The sequence below is a fragment of the Alligator sinensis genome, unplaced genomic scaffold (genome assembly GCF_000455745.1).
Source record: "Alligator sinensis unplaced genomic scaffold, ASM45574v1 scaffold496_1, whole genome shotgun sequence".
Lineage (NCBI taxonomy): Eukaryota > Metazoa > Chordata > Crocodylia > Alligatoridae > Alligator > Alligator sinensis.
The window spans coordinates 870,296-883,638 of record NW_005842246.1 but is presented as its reverse complement, the minus strand read 5'-3'; the positions used below and the strand labels follow the sequence as shown (position 1 = coordinate 883,638).

General features: G+C 41.1%; 1 protein-coding gene across 1 annotated transcript in view; it reads left to right on the top strand.

The window, feature by feature from the left end:
* Positions 1 to 13,343, top strand: part of MAN1A1 (mannosidase alpha class 1A member 1) — a 194,024-nt gene that overhangs the window by 106,664 nt on the left and 74,017 nt on the right. The gene's annotated exons all lie outside the window — the stretch shown is intronic.

Genomic DNA, 13,343 nt, shown 5'->3' with positions numbered 1-13,343 from the left:
CAGGAGTATGCTACACACCAAAGAGAGGCATAATCTGTAGCTTACACTGAAGTCAGTGGGAACCACAATCAGTGCATGTAATGCTATGAAATTCTGTTTCAATCAGCTTACATGTGCTGGGGGGGTCACAGCCCTGTTTAGCGTATTTGCAGGTCTAGATCAGCATAACCATTGCCAGCTGGTCAATTTGCTGTGAGAACATCTCCAATTCTTTCAGCTAAACATGTCTAGTTTCATCTTGGGAAGAAGCCCTAGTTACTGCTGGGGTATGACATTGCTTTGGTAATTAAAGTTAATGTGTTAATGAATTCATGCCAGGAGTGACTTTCCTATAAGCTGCCCTGGCCAAATGCACCACAGCTGAGCAAAATAGCCAGCTGCTGGTGGTGAAAGATGCTTGAGATTTTGCTGTTGATGCCTTGCTCTTAATTAAACATTTGTCCTTGCTCTTTCAATCAAGCTGTATTTCTCTTTTTCAGTAGCGTTCCAGAGTCCTATTTAAATTAGTCAAACTTATGCATCCTAAAAGATGCCTGCAAGTGTGCACTCAGGAGTATTTCTTCACTTAAAATCAGTATGCTCTGGCTGGAGACACCAAACCTACTCTCAGCCTTGTCTCTTTATCCTGAGCTACTGAAGAATGCAGTGAAATTTGGTGCGTGCAAGATGAATGTTGCCCCTAAAGGCACTTGAGCCTTCAGTTGCATAGCAACACTAATGCAGATTCATACTGAAAGACTGCTTACAACTTGGTCTGTTGTACACCAGGATAGAGGACAGTTCACTCTAATTTCATGAGAGGAGTTCAGTACATGAACTATAAACCTTCATAAAACTAGCAGGTGTAGGGCACAAATATGATTATATTAACATATAAAACTCCTTAAACCAATCATGCCCAAACTTTTGGCCCTGTCAACTGGAGAAGTGGTGCAGGGTTGGCTTGCAGGCTTTGTCCAGCACGCATCCTAAATTGAACTGCAACCCTGACCCTGTGAATACCAGATTGGGCCCTATGCTCCAGCTCGCACACACTGGATCAGGCCTTCTATCCAGGCCCTGATCCTGCATGCATCTGATTAGGCCCACTGCCCTGGCTCTGCTCATGCTGGATCAGGCCTGCTATCCCAGCCCTGTACGTGCTGGCCCTGCCTTGCACACAGCACCTGTTATCTAGCCCCCAGAGCTTGGAAATTTTGGTGGTAGGGAAGCATTTGCAGCATTAATTGACACCACTCCCTCACCGCCAGCCAAATTTCCCGACTGTTTAAGCAGCCCCACCTTAAACTACACTGGAGGTTATTAAAAAGCTAACTATTGCAAAAGGACACAATTCTAATTGCTGACTCATGGCAGCAAGTTATGAGGAGGTGGATCAAAGCACTCTGGTAAGTACTGAAGCTTTCTACTTCATAGTGCCTTACTCTGTAAAGACATACCTGCTTCAGAAGCATAAAACCCAATTCCTCAATGACTAGGCGAAGACTAAGGCTATGACAAAACTGAAAGGCAGATGAGTTGCTGATCTCCCAGTTTGCTGATTTTTTTTTCTTTCCCTGTGTTATTTATAAAGAAGCCTCCTTTGGAGATACGGGATGCCTGTAGATGTGCAAGGACACTCCTCTGACGTGCTGTAATTACAGTGAATCGAAGCAGACTTAATTAATCAAGTCTGCTGGAGCATGCTAATTAATATGCTCCAGCAGCCTCCTCATCTTACATATTCAGCATCCCCATGCTTCAAAATAGCAGCAGGGGTGCTTTAAAGCTCGTTGAATGAGCTTTAGTTAAAGTGCCCCTGCCGCCATTTTGAAGTGCAGGATGCTGAATACATGAGACACTGTGGGGGCTTTTATTGAGAGTGGCTCTTGGAGAGCACATGTAAAGACATCCGCTGTTACACAGTTAGGTGCAGCTCATATTTTCTTTTCACTGTGGTAAATTTATTAGATTGTAATATATTAAAATTATAATAATTCATAGAGCTATGTTCTGCAAGAACAAAAGAATCCCTTTTCATAACTTCATTCTTTTCTCCTACAGTGGAAGGAGCATGTTAGTGTAGGTCTCCTTTTATAATAAATTATTTATACAAAGCTAGTTTCTGTACCATGAGGGGTTGTAATATGGAAAAATAAGTGACAATATTTAACTGAATATCGATATTAATGTAGAAATAAAGCTAAGGAAGCAAAGATTGAAAAAAAAAGTGAGCGTGGAAAGAATGTTCTTTCTCTGCTTCTCCCTCCAGCATGACCTTATGCATTATATGTTAATGTGTATAGCTTTATTTTTAAAACTTTGTCTTAAATATTTTAGCTGGCTTTCATTGTGGTTTTGAAACTGTCTTTAGTGTTCGGCCATTACATGATGATGCCTGACTTGACAGCCTAGTCTCTGACTTGCTTCTGAATGAAAGAAATTCTGAGGCAGAATGATGTATAATGAATGATGTATTAACAGTTCTGTGCGTAATAAACTCATTCTTCAAAGTAGTGTCAGAAAGATGATTTGAAAACTTGTATCCTTAGAAGTGATTAGCAGAGGATTTTTTTAAATTTGGTTTGGAGTGCTTTAGCACTTTTCTCTTTCCTAATGATTTTTTAAATGTTAAAGTTGTCAGAAATGCTAGGTTTTGGTCTTCTCAAGTCTTAATAATATCTGAGATGTTTACTCTGAATTCCAACCCCTATTTTGATAATTCAAAGAAGGTAAGTCTTTAACACAGGCTTATTTGTTCCAACTTGTTAAGTAGCCATTCCAGTTATATTAACAAAGACTTATATGTTTAGTCACTTTACAGATACTATTCTCAGTTGCTCAGCTTTTACTTCCTTGATTTTTCTGATAATATCGGTTTTCCAATGAGCAGCCCTTGTAGTTGGGACCAGAAAGGGGAAAACAGTGTGTAGGCCTGTTTTTTAACTTGCAAGTTAAATGTAAATGAGTAAATATAATTACAGTATTTATTAACTGTTCAAGAAACTAACATATGCAGTAGAAGGATAAAAAAATAAAAATGGATTATAGAAAAATGATAAATAGTAACAGACATTGTCATACCATTAGAAAAATGTTATTAAAGACAAAGATAGACAGTACACTTTACAACAGGGGCGGGCAATTATTTTGGGGGGAGGGCCGCTTACAGAGTTTTTTAGCAAGTTGTTGAGGGCTGCATGGGTAGCCCTGCCCCTTGACAGGTGCCCCATCCCCTGGTCACCATCTTGGGACTGGAATTCCCGCCCCGTAACCCCGGACCTTTGCCCCCAGAAGACCTACCCCTTGCCCCCAGAAGTACTCTTTTCAGCAAGGGGTTTTGCAATCTCAGAACCAGAAAAATACTGAATTTTATTCTAAAAAGCAAATATCTAAAACATTCATTAATTTGATTTCAAAAAATATTTTTGCCCTGGTTTACATGTGTTTGTGTAGTGTACACAGAGGTGATTGCACAGTAGCTTAAAATGAAGTCCTACGCTTGTATATTGTGGGAGGGTGGGTATAGGTTTGTGGGGGTCTATAGGTATGTGGGGTGAGGGAGCATGCAGGTGTGTGTGTGGATATATGGGGTGTGGAGGTGTGAGGGTCTGTGTGTATGGCAGCGGAAGGGGTTGTGTGGATACATGTGTATGGTGAGGGGGGGGTACAGCAAGGGGACTTGCCCTATGAACACACACACACACACACACACACATACACACTCTCTGCCCCTGCCTGCACATACATACTGCCCCTGCCTACACTCACGCATGCACTGCCCCTGCTAACACACACTGCCCCTGCCTACACATACTCACACATGCCCACACACGCTCACTCTCTGCCCCTGCCTGCCCATGCGCACACACCCCTGTACCAGTGGGGCACCATGCTTCCCAGTCCAGCAATGCAGCTGGGAGCCACATGATGCTGGAGCAGCACAGGGTCAGGAAGTAGGGAAATGGCTGGGGGTGGGGTGGGGTTGTTGCACAAACGGCTAGTTTCGTGTCCCTGGAGGCTTTTCCAATATACCACAAGAGAGAGTCATACACATTCAGGCTGGATCCATCTCATGTTTATTGTTTGCAAGCAAGTTCGACTAGGGGGCTAGTAGCCCAAAGCAGAGTCGACGCCCGGTCTTTGTCCGAGGGTCTTTTTATAGCTTATCTAAACAAAGAACCATAGCGTGTTAAGCAGTTATTGGCAGTTTCACAATTTTACTGTTACGTCTAAGTTTCCACAGGATGTCAGGGCCTTTCAAGTTAGACTCAACTTATGGGATAGAGGATGGCACATGCGTGTTGGGGAAGCTGTGGTAAACTCAGTGTCCTTTAGTAACCCCTTATCTTCTTGTAACTCTAGGTCATTGAACAGGTGCAATTGTGAAACTCTATGTGCAAAGCTGCCTTTAACCTATATACAGAAGCTATTGACAAGCCATGTTATATACAGAAGCATATTGCAAAAATAAAGTATCATGTCTAAATTTAGGCCTTATGTCTAAAATCTAACATATTGGGACTACAGGGGGGGGCTGGGCTCCCATCTCCTGCTACCGGCTCCTCTTGGGTCCTACTGCCCCTGGCTTCTGTCATCTCTGACAGGCAGTAGATAAATATTTTCTGAATTTTTTATGGGTCCCGCGGACCATATTTTGCTCATCCCTGCTTTATAAGTATATATTGTAAAAGTCATAGCTGACTTCCCCACCCCCCCCCGTGGAATCCTAAATTTTTATGTTGTCCGCATCATATGCCCCGCAAGCACCTTGAAAGGGTGTCTATATTTCTGCCTAGCCAGCTGTTTCCTTTTGAGTACTTTGCCACATATATATGCATCTGGGAGAGAACACAGCAGTTGAGACCATGTGGTACTATGTTGATTTCACATAGTCCTATCAAATAAGTAGATTTTCCTTCATTGGGAATTCTTAATCACCTTTCCCAGATCCATTTGCTTTAGCTTTATGAGATACTTTCTGTAACAAATGTCAGCTCTGGATTATTCAAAAACTTTCTCTAACCATTTGGATATAAATGTCTTAAGAGTCAGAGTGCTTTTCTTGTTTAAGCAACTGAGTCAGCGTTTTGCACTTGGATTCAAATTCATATATGTCCATTCACTTTAATATTAAGAAAAATTAAAGAAAGCCATTTTATATTTATTCCTCCATATGAGTTGTGCTATACTATAATGCAATGTTACCCAACTTTTTTGGAATGGAACACCTTTGTCTCCAGATCCTTTGGAGTCTTTTTGCAGCAGTCTCCTGCTCTCCCTCTTCCTGTTTTGTCTGTTTCTTTGTGTTTTCGTCTGTTTGGACAATTTCTTAACTTTTTGTTTTCCATTTCCAACCATTGTCCCCCTACATTTTTCTAAAATGTGTTTCCCTGTAAAATCCCATTTTCTGCTGTAACATCATAGTGTCCTCCCATTCCTTTCAGTTCCCTCCCTTCAGCATTCTTACAGTGTTACTTCTTGCTCCAAATGTCTCCCAGTTATTTTTTTCCTGCAATGCCCACTCATCCTACCTCAAAGTTCTTCTCCAGGCTGAGATCCTTTCCACAAGGAAGCTTGCATTACTTTAACTACATCACTGTGAATTGTCCTTAGCCTTGTACAAAAGAGTTGAGTGGTTCACTCCCCAATCCCCCACGTGCAAGTCTCATGCTCCCTGTGAGCATTGACCATAGGTACTGAAAGGGCAGTATAATTCAAACAGTTAAATGCACACACAGGCCTGTTAAAGTTAAGGTTGCTGTTTAATCGTGACTTAGATTTTCTTTGCCCAAATGTCAGAAAATACAATACCTTAATGGTCTATTAACTTCACTGCTTACATTTAGTTAAAATGTGCTTTTAAATGTCAAGAATATCTTAGGCAACTTCTAATTTTCAAGGTGATGGTATTTATTAGAACTTTGTAACAGTTTTCTGACCAAACACTTGGCATAAATATTCATGGAATAGAATATTAATGGAATAGAATGTCTTTAAAACTTAAATTTGAATGAAAAAATAATTAGGGAAGCTCCTGTTGACCTGATCTGGTTGCTTATTAACCAGTTATGTAAGTGCTTTGGCTTCTCTGCGTGCTTAAACCTACCTGGTCTGATACTTACCTGTACTCAGAAAAAATGAGTGAAAGTTAAGAGCTGGTATGTTCAAAGGTGTTTCTTGGGTTCAACAAGGTTGAAAACCACTGCTATGAATATACAAAGTTTTGATGCTCAAGAGATTGAGACTGTAAATTTTGCAGCCATTCAGTGATTCATCATACATCACTAATAGCTGTTCAGCTCTTGTGAAACAAGTGAATAATCTTTTTAGTCTCCAATAAACTGTTGTCTACATTACTGAAGCAGTCCTCATAGTTGGCATACTTATCCAAAGTGTGAGGCCAAATGCAAAGAAACGGAATTAACCTTTTGTCCCTGTGGTTCTTTCTTCAAGTTAGGGTGGAAATAGTATGGCATTTTGGGTGAGGAAGCTGCTGCTCTTCGTACAGATTCCATGTTAGCTGGGAAAATGGGAGCAGACAGATTTCCAAACTACTTAAACTAACATTTTAGGATTACAGTTTTGAAGCTGTAAGCACTGCACAGTTTTACTTCAGAAACAAATTAAAATATGTTGTCACCCAACTCTAGTGATAGTTAATCAAAAAATCTTACAAGTATACACTTAAAAAAATTATCTTCCCTTCATTTCATGTACAATGAAAAAGAGCAAAATTATTGTTGATGAGATATTCATCATTTAATATTCAGAAACATTTTTACAATGTTGTAAATTAGAAATTATGTGCTGCCATGCCTTATATATGTTCTCTAGTAAGATCCAAAGAATAAGGTTTTCCTGAAGCTTTGATTGTTCACTAGCTCTAAATAGTACTGCTTTCACATTCATTCTGTTTTATCTTTTGTTATGTATAATTCTTATTGTATTGTATGATTATAATCCCTTTAATTAAAAAAAGTTTAATATAGTACCTGGTGGCAACTACTTTTATCGTTGAATGGTCTTTTCATAAAGGCCTCAATGAAATGTCTTAAATGTAAGTGTAATATGCACACACACTTGTGTGCGTGTATGAGTATAAGCTTATTTGCATGGATAACTTTTTTTGTGGATAATTTTTTCAAGAAATGGTCTCATTTTTTATCCTGCCATGGGTATACAACATTTCTAATTTGTCAGTGCTTCTAAATTGCTTGTTAGTTAAGGAGTTTACTGGAAGGACTCTATTTAGGATTTTCACTTGTTCCAGCTATTGTGTCACAATTTACAATACAAGTTCTTGCAAAAAGAGGAAATTGAAGTAAAATTTTACTGTGGTCAATTTAATAGTAAATTGATTAACTGCTAAACAATTTTTAAAATTATTAATAGAATGTATTTTATAAAAAGAATTATAAATGCAGTCTTTAGACTGCAGTAATTTTTAAAAGTTATTTAAATAGTTTTAGACCAATTTTCTGGTATCTGAAGAGTCCGGAATTATAATTTTTATCATATCAGGTAGATGTTGATGAGTCATGATGTGCTGTATCCTTCCTATCTGGGACAATCAATACATTTTTAAGTAACCATAAGCCATCTGTAAGGTGGATACCTGTTGTACCATAGATTGTTTGCCTGAAGAAGTCATAAATACACAAAAAGGAAAGATACAGGGCCACTAGAACTTAATTAAACAACAGCTAGTAAGTAAGAATTTCTCATATAGAAAGGCTACATTGGCTTTATATGGCCACTATACCACTTCATATGGTCACTACCAATGTCTACAACCCAAGGGAGGAAAATCAGAACAGCAGTACAGCATTCAAACACACCAACTTCATATTTATGGTCGTAGACAATAAAGAAGCACTCCTATTTTCTCTTTCTAGTGAGGTGTAATTACACAAGCCCTAATTAATCTTATTGATCATAGCTTAGTCATTCTGTTGAATTTCTCTTTATCTTCTTTATTGAGTGTGTAGTACGTTCGTTTTTAAACCTGAAGCCCATTGAAATTGTTCATTTCCTGCTATGAATTAATTTCTGGTAGATCATACCATTTGATATCAGGAGACACAAGCAGAGCATTAAAATCAGAAACTTATAAATAACGTGGATATCTTCCATCACAAGCAAGTGATACATTTAGTATAAATGTAGCATGGAAGATTCAGAATAGCTTCTTATCAGCAAATTTGACTGGATCATACTAGATAATAATCTTCTACTAAAAATGAATGGGTCTGGAAAGAGAACGCCTGTAAACAGTATTGGAAATATGCACTTTTTACAGGGTTTAACTTTAGTCTTGTTTGTCAAATAGTCATGGGTAGTGAAGGATAAAATTGTGAATATATAAATTTATTCTGTGCTGGGGTGAGAAACCAAAACAGTCAGTTTTTACTGTATATTATTGATTCCCATAAAAAGAGAGCCAATTCTCATTTCTCAAATCCAAGTGGTGTTAATGCAAGATATTTATACTGTGACAGCTACATTTAAGTCCACTTGCCAGAACTGGCAAAGCAAGACTTGCAAAATGGTATGCCTGTGTTCCATTTTTCTACTTCTAATTAACTAGAAAAGTATTCTATTCTTTGATATTTCAGACCTCAAGTGAGCAAAGCTCTTAAGCCCACATGCAAGTACTGGCCTGAAAGGAGCTTTGAACCCCTTCTGTTTTCCTGCTTTTCTACTGTATTGACTTGAAGCTTATTGCATTTCACCATTAACGGGCCTGCATAACTCTAATTTTGCCTCTTCCTATTTTAACTAATTTAGTCTTTTAATGTGGCCCCTCCGCATTTCATTATGTCAGTTCGGATTGTTATTTCTCTGCATCTTATAGCCATTTCTGCACTTTTTTTTCAGGCAGATTGAATGCCTCCCTCAGCTACTTCCATGCATGTATTTCCTTGTTAAAATTCTTTATGCCAGCTGAAGGTTCCTAGGGCATGTCCCCATGAGGGGGAATGTGTGTTCCCCAGGGACAAGTAGCAGTGGCACATATTTGTGCCACTGCTAGTGGTCCCCGGGGTACACCCCTGCACAGTATCTGCCTGCTTGTGTGGTATATGCAGTTTGCGGTGCTGGGGGGGGAATTGTTTTTTTTTAAATCCCTGTTGAAAACAGTGGAAATGATACTGTTGACTTTGAGTGAAGATCCAGCCTGTAGTGAGTAGTACTAAAAAAGTGATTTAGCACCTGCTCCAAGAAGAGATGCATGTATAGGTAGAAAATGGGGAGAGAGGAAGGGAAGTCTTAGGTAGACAAAGAAAAGGCCGGTTATTTTGTTTTTACTAAAACCATTTGATGAAGTCTGAATAAAGAACCCTTGAATTTTTATCTAATAAAGTCATGCATTTTTAATGACACTTGATACTATTTAGAAGCCTTTACTATAGCTGTCATAGAATCTCTTAGAAGTATTTATTTATTTTATATACCACCCTCCTCAAAGGAGGATCAGGGCAGTTTATAGTAAAACCATATAGATTATAAAGACAGACAAAAATATTAAAATAAAGTAATAGGTAATAGAACAAACCTTCCAGACAGTGCCCCAAAACGTAACTCTGCCTACTTAAGTCATCACAGAATTATAGAAAAGTGGTGTTGGAAGGGACCTCAGGAGGTCATCTAGTCTAACTCCCTACTGAAAGCAGGATCATCCCCAACTTAAAGCTTTGTCTAGGGGAGTCTTAAAAACCACCAAGGATGGAGAATTCACAACCTCTCTGGGTAATCTGTTTCAGTGCTTTACTAAAATTCTTCCTAATATGTACCCTAAACTTCCCTTGCTGCAGCTTGAGACCGTTGTTCTTTGTTCTGTCATCTACCACCACAAGGGACAGTCTAGCTCCATCCTCTTTCAAACCCCTCTTCAGGTAGTTAAAGGCTGCTATTAAATCCCCTCATAGTCTTCTCTTCTCTAGACTAAATAAGCCTGGTTCCCTCAGCCTCTACTCAGAAGTCATGTCCCCCAACCACTTCAGCATTTTTGTTGCCGTATCCTGGACACTTTCCAATATGTCCTTATCCTTTCTGTAGTGGAGGGCCCAAAACTGGACACAGTACTGCAGATGTGGCCTCACCAGTGCTGAATAGAGGGAAATAATCATACCCCTTGACCTCCTGGCAACACTCCAACCAATGCAGCCCAGTATGACATTAGCCTTCTTGGCAACAAGGGCACACTGTTAGCTCATATTGAGCTTATTGTCCACTGTAATCCCCAGGTCCTTTTCTGCAGAGCTGCTGCCCAGCCACTCAGCCTGGAAGAATCATGGGATTACATGGAATTGTTCTGTCCTAAGTGCAGAACTTTGCACTTGTCCTTGCTGAACCTTATGAGATTCCTTTTGGCTCAGTCCTCCAATTTGTCTAGGACACTGAATCCTAGTCCTACCCTCCAGTGCATCTGCTGCTCCCCCCAGCTGGGTGTCATCTGGAAACTTGCTGAGGGTGCACTGTATGCTATCTCCCAGGCTGTTGATGAAGACATGGAACAAAACCGACCCCAGGACTGACCCCTGGGGCACTCCACTTGATACTGACTGCCAAGTAGACATTGGGCCATTGATTATTACCCTCTCAGCCTGATGATCCAGCCATTTTTCTATCCACCTTGAAGTCCATTCATCCAGCCCATACTCCCTTAGCTTGCCTGTGAGAATGTTGTGGTAGACTGTATCAAAAGCTTTGCTGAAAATCAAGGTACACTGCATCCACTGGTCTCCCCACATCCACAGAGCCAGTCACCTTGTCATAAAAGGCAATCAGGTTGGTCAGGTATGACTTGCCCTTGGTAAATCCATGCTGACTGTTCCTCATCACCCTCTTCTCCAAGTGCTTAGAAATGGATTCCTTAAAGATCTACTCCATGATTTTTCTAGAGAGTGAGATGAAGCTGACAGGTCTGTAGTTCCCTGGATTGTCCTTTTTCCCTTTATTAAATATGGGTCGTATGTTTGCCCTTTTTCAGTCATCTGGGGCCTCTCCTTATCTCCATCAGTTTTCAAAGATCATGGCTAGTGGGTCTGCCATCTCATCCACCAGCTCTCTCAGAACTCTAAGCTGCATCCTATCCAGCCCCATGGATTTGTATGGGTTTCCCTCGCCAACCACTGGGGTTAGGTTCCTGAAAGTTCCCATGGTTGGCAAAACTGTGGTTGGCAAGACCAGAGGCTTATGCGAAAAATGGCAGGTGGTGGGCTCATGCACAGTCATGGAAAACCATGTTTACTCAAAACTGTATACCGTGGTAGCCAAAATGGTATATAAAATATTAAGCGTGGATATTCAGAACCATGGTTGGCAAAACGATGGTTGGGGAGGGAAACCTGTATATGTCTAGCTTTTCTAAATATTCCCTAACCTGTTCTTTCGCCCCTTTTGGCTGCTCCTCCCTCCCCAAACTGTGCTGCTTGGTGCAGTAGTCTGGGAGCTGGCCTTGCCTGTGAAGACTTAGGTGAAGAAGGCATTAAGTACTTCAGCCTTTTCTGCATTTTCTGTCACTAGTTTGCCTCCCCCATTTAGGATGGGACCCGCACTGTCCCTGATCCTCCTTTTGCTACTAACATACTTGTAGAAACCCTTCTTGTTACCTTTCACATCCCTTGTTAGAAGCAACTCCAGTTGCACTTTGGCACTCTTGACTTCATCCCTGCATGCCTGAGCAATGCTCTTCTACTCTTCCCTAGTTATTTGTCCATGTTTCCACTTCTTTATCAGCTTCTTTTTTGTGATTTAATTTACTGAAGAATTCCCTGCTAAACCAAGCTGGTCTTCTGCCATACTTTCTAGTCTTCCTGCACATCAGGATGGTTTGTTCCTGCACTCTCAGTAGGGCTTCTTCAAAGTACAGCCAACTCTCTTGGACTCCTCTCCCCCTCAGTCTGGCTTCCCAAGGGATCCTGCCCATGAGTTCCCTGAGCAAGGCAAAGTCTGCTTTTCTGAAGTCCAGGGTCTTTACTCTGCTGCTTTCCATCCTTCCTCTCCTTAGGATCCTGAACTCATACTGCAGCTTTGAGCAATCATATGGCCCTTTTACACAAGTCATGCTGCAGAAGAAGATGTTATGATACTTCTGGAAGTTGTCTAGGCTCGGGCTCTGACACACTGCAAGGTGGAAGGAATTCTAGAGCTGAGGAGCAGAACCTTCCATATATTTTTGCCAACTGAACTTGGTGCACAGATGATACTTGCAGGAGATTACTCTTGGCTGACCTTAAGGATTACAGTGGGATATAAGGGAGGAGGCAGATCCTTAATCAGTAGGGGCCAGACCATTTAGGGTCTCTGGGGTTAAAAACTGTACCTTGAATTGTACCCAGAAAGCTATCAGAAGCCAATACAGACTCTGGAACAATAACTATACTCCTGGTGACCCATCCCATTTAGAAGGCAAGCCACCACATTTTGCACCGGCTGCAGCTTCCAGACAGTCCTCAAGGGCAGCCCCCCCATATAACACATTGCAGTAGTCTAGTCTTAAAAGTACAAAAAAATGATTGATCCACATCTGAAGGAAAGTGCTGCAGCCTTCTCACCAGATTGTCGTGGTGAAAGGTGCTCCTATTCAGCACAGCAACTTCAGAGTTCAAGTTCAGTAAAGAATCTAGGACCCACAACAAGGCAAACCTGAATGAGAAGGGGAGGTTGAACCCCATCGATAATAGGTGTCTCTATCCCCCATGCCCTTCTCCCTGTTACCCCTCAGGTCATGGAGTCTGCCAACCACTGTCACTGCTGTCTTGTCTGGATTCAGCTTTAGTTGGTTTACCCACTTCCAATCCTCAGCTGTAGCCAAACAGTAGGTAGGGCTGCAAAGCCTGGTTCGGATGAGAAAGGGAGACCAGTAAAAGGTCATGTTGAACATGTTATAAATGTGTAAGTATGTTTTAAAATGTGTATATGCAATATAAGAGAATAAGCCTATGACTGGGCGGTGGGCATTCGGGGGTACACCCTATATAGAAGAGACAGGACAGAGAGGAAAGATGGGGAGGTTGTGCTCTATGTCAAAGAGCACCTCACATCACCAAGGATTAGCTTCGGGTTAAAGGAGGGTCGGGCAGAGAAACTATGGGTCAAACTACAAGGGGGGCATGGCAAAAGGGACCTTACGGTGGGTGTCTACTACAGACCAGCCAACCAGTGGGAAGAGCTAGACCAGGACTTCTCCAGTCAGCTTATGGAGGCAGTTAGGTCAAGGGATGTTATTGTCATGGGTGACCTAAACTACCCAGACATTTGCTGGGAGGAGCAGACAGCCAGGTCTGACCACTTGCGTAGGTTCCTGGCTGTATTACAGGACCTTCACCTTATCCAGGAAGTGCACAGCCCCACTAGGG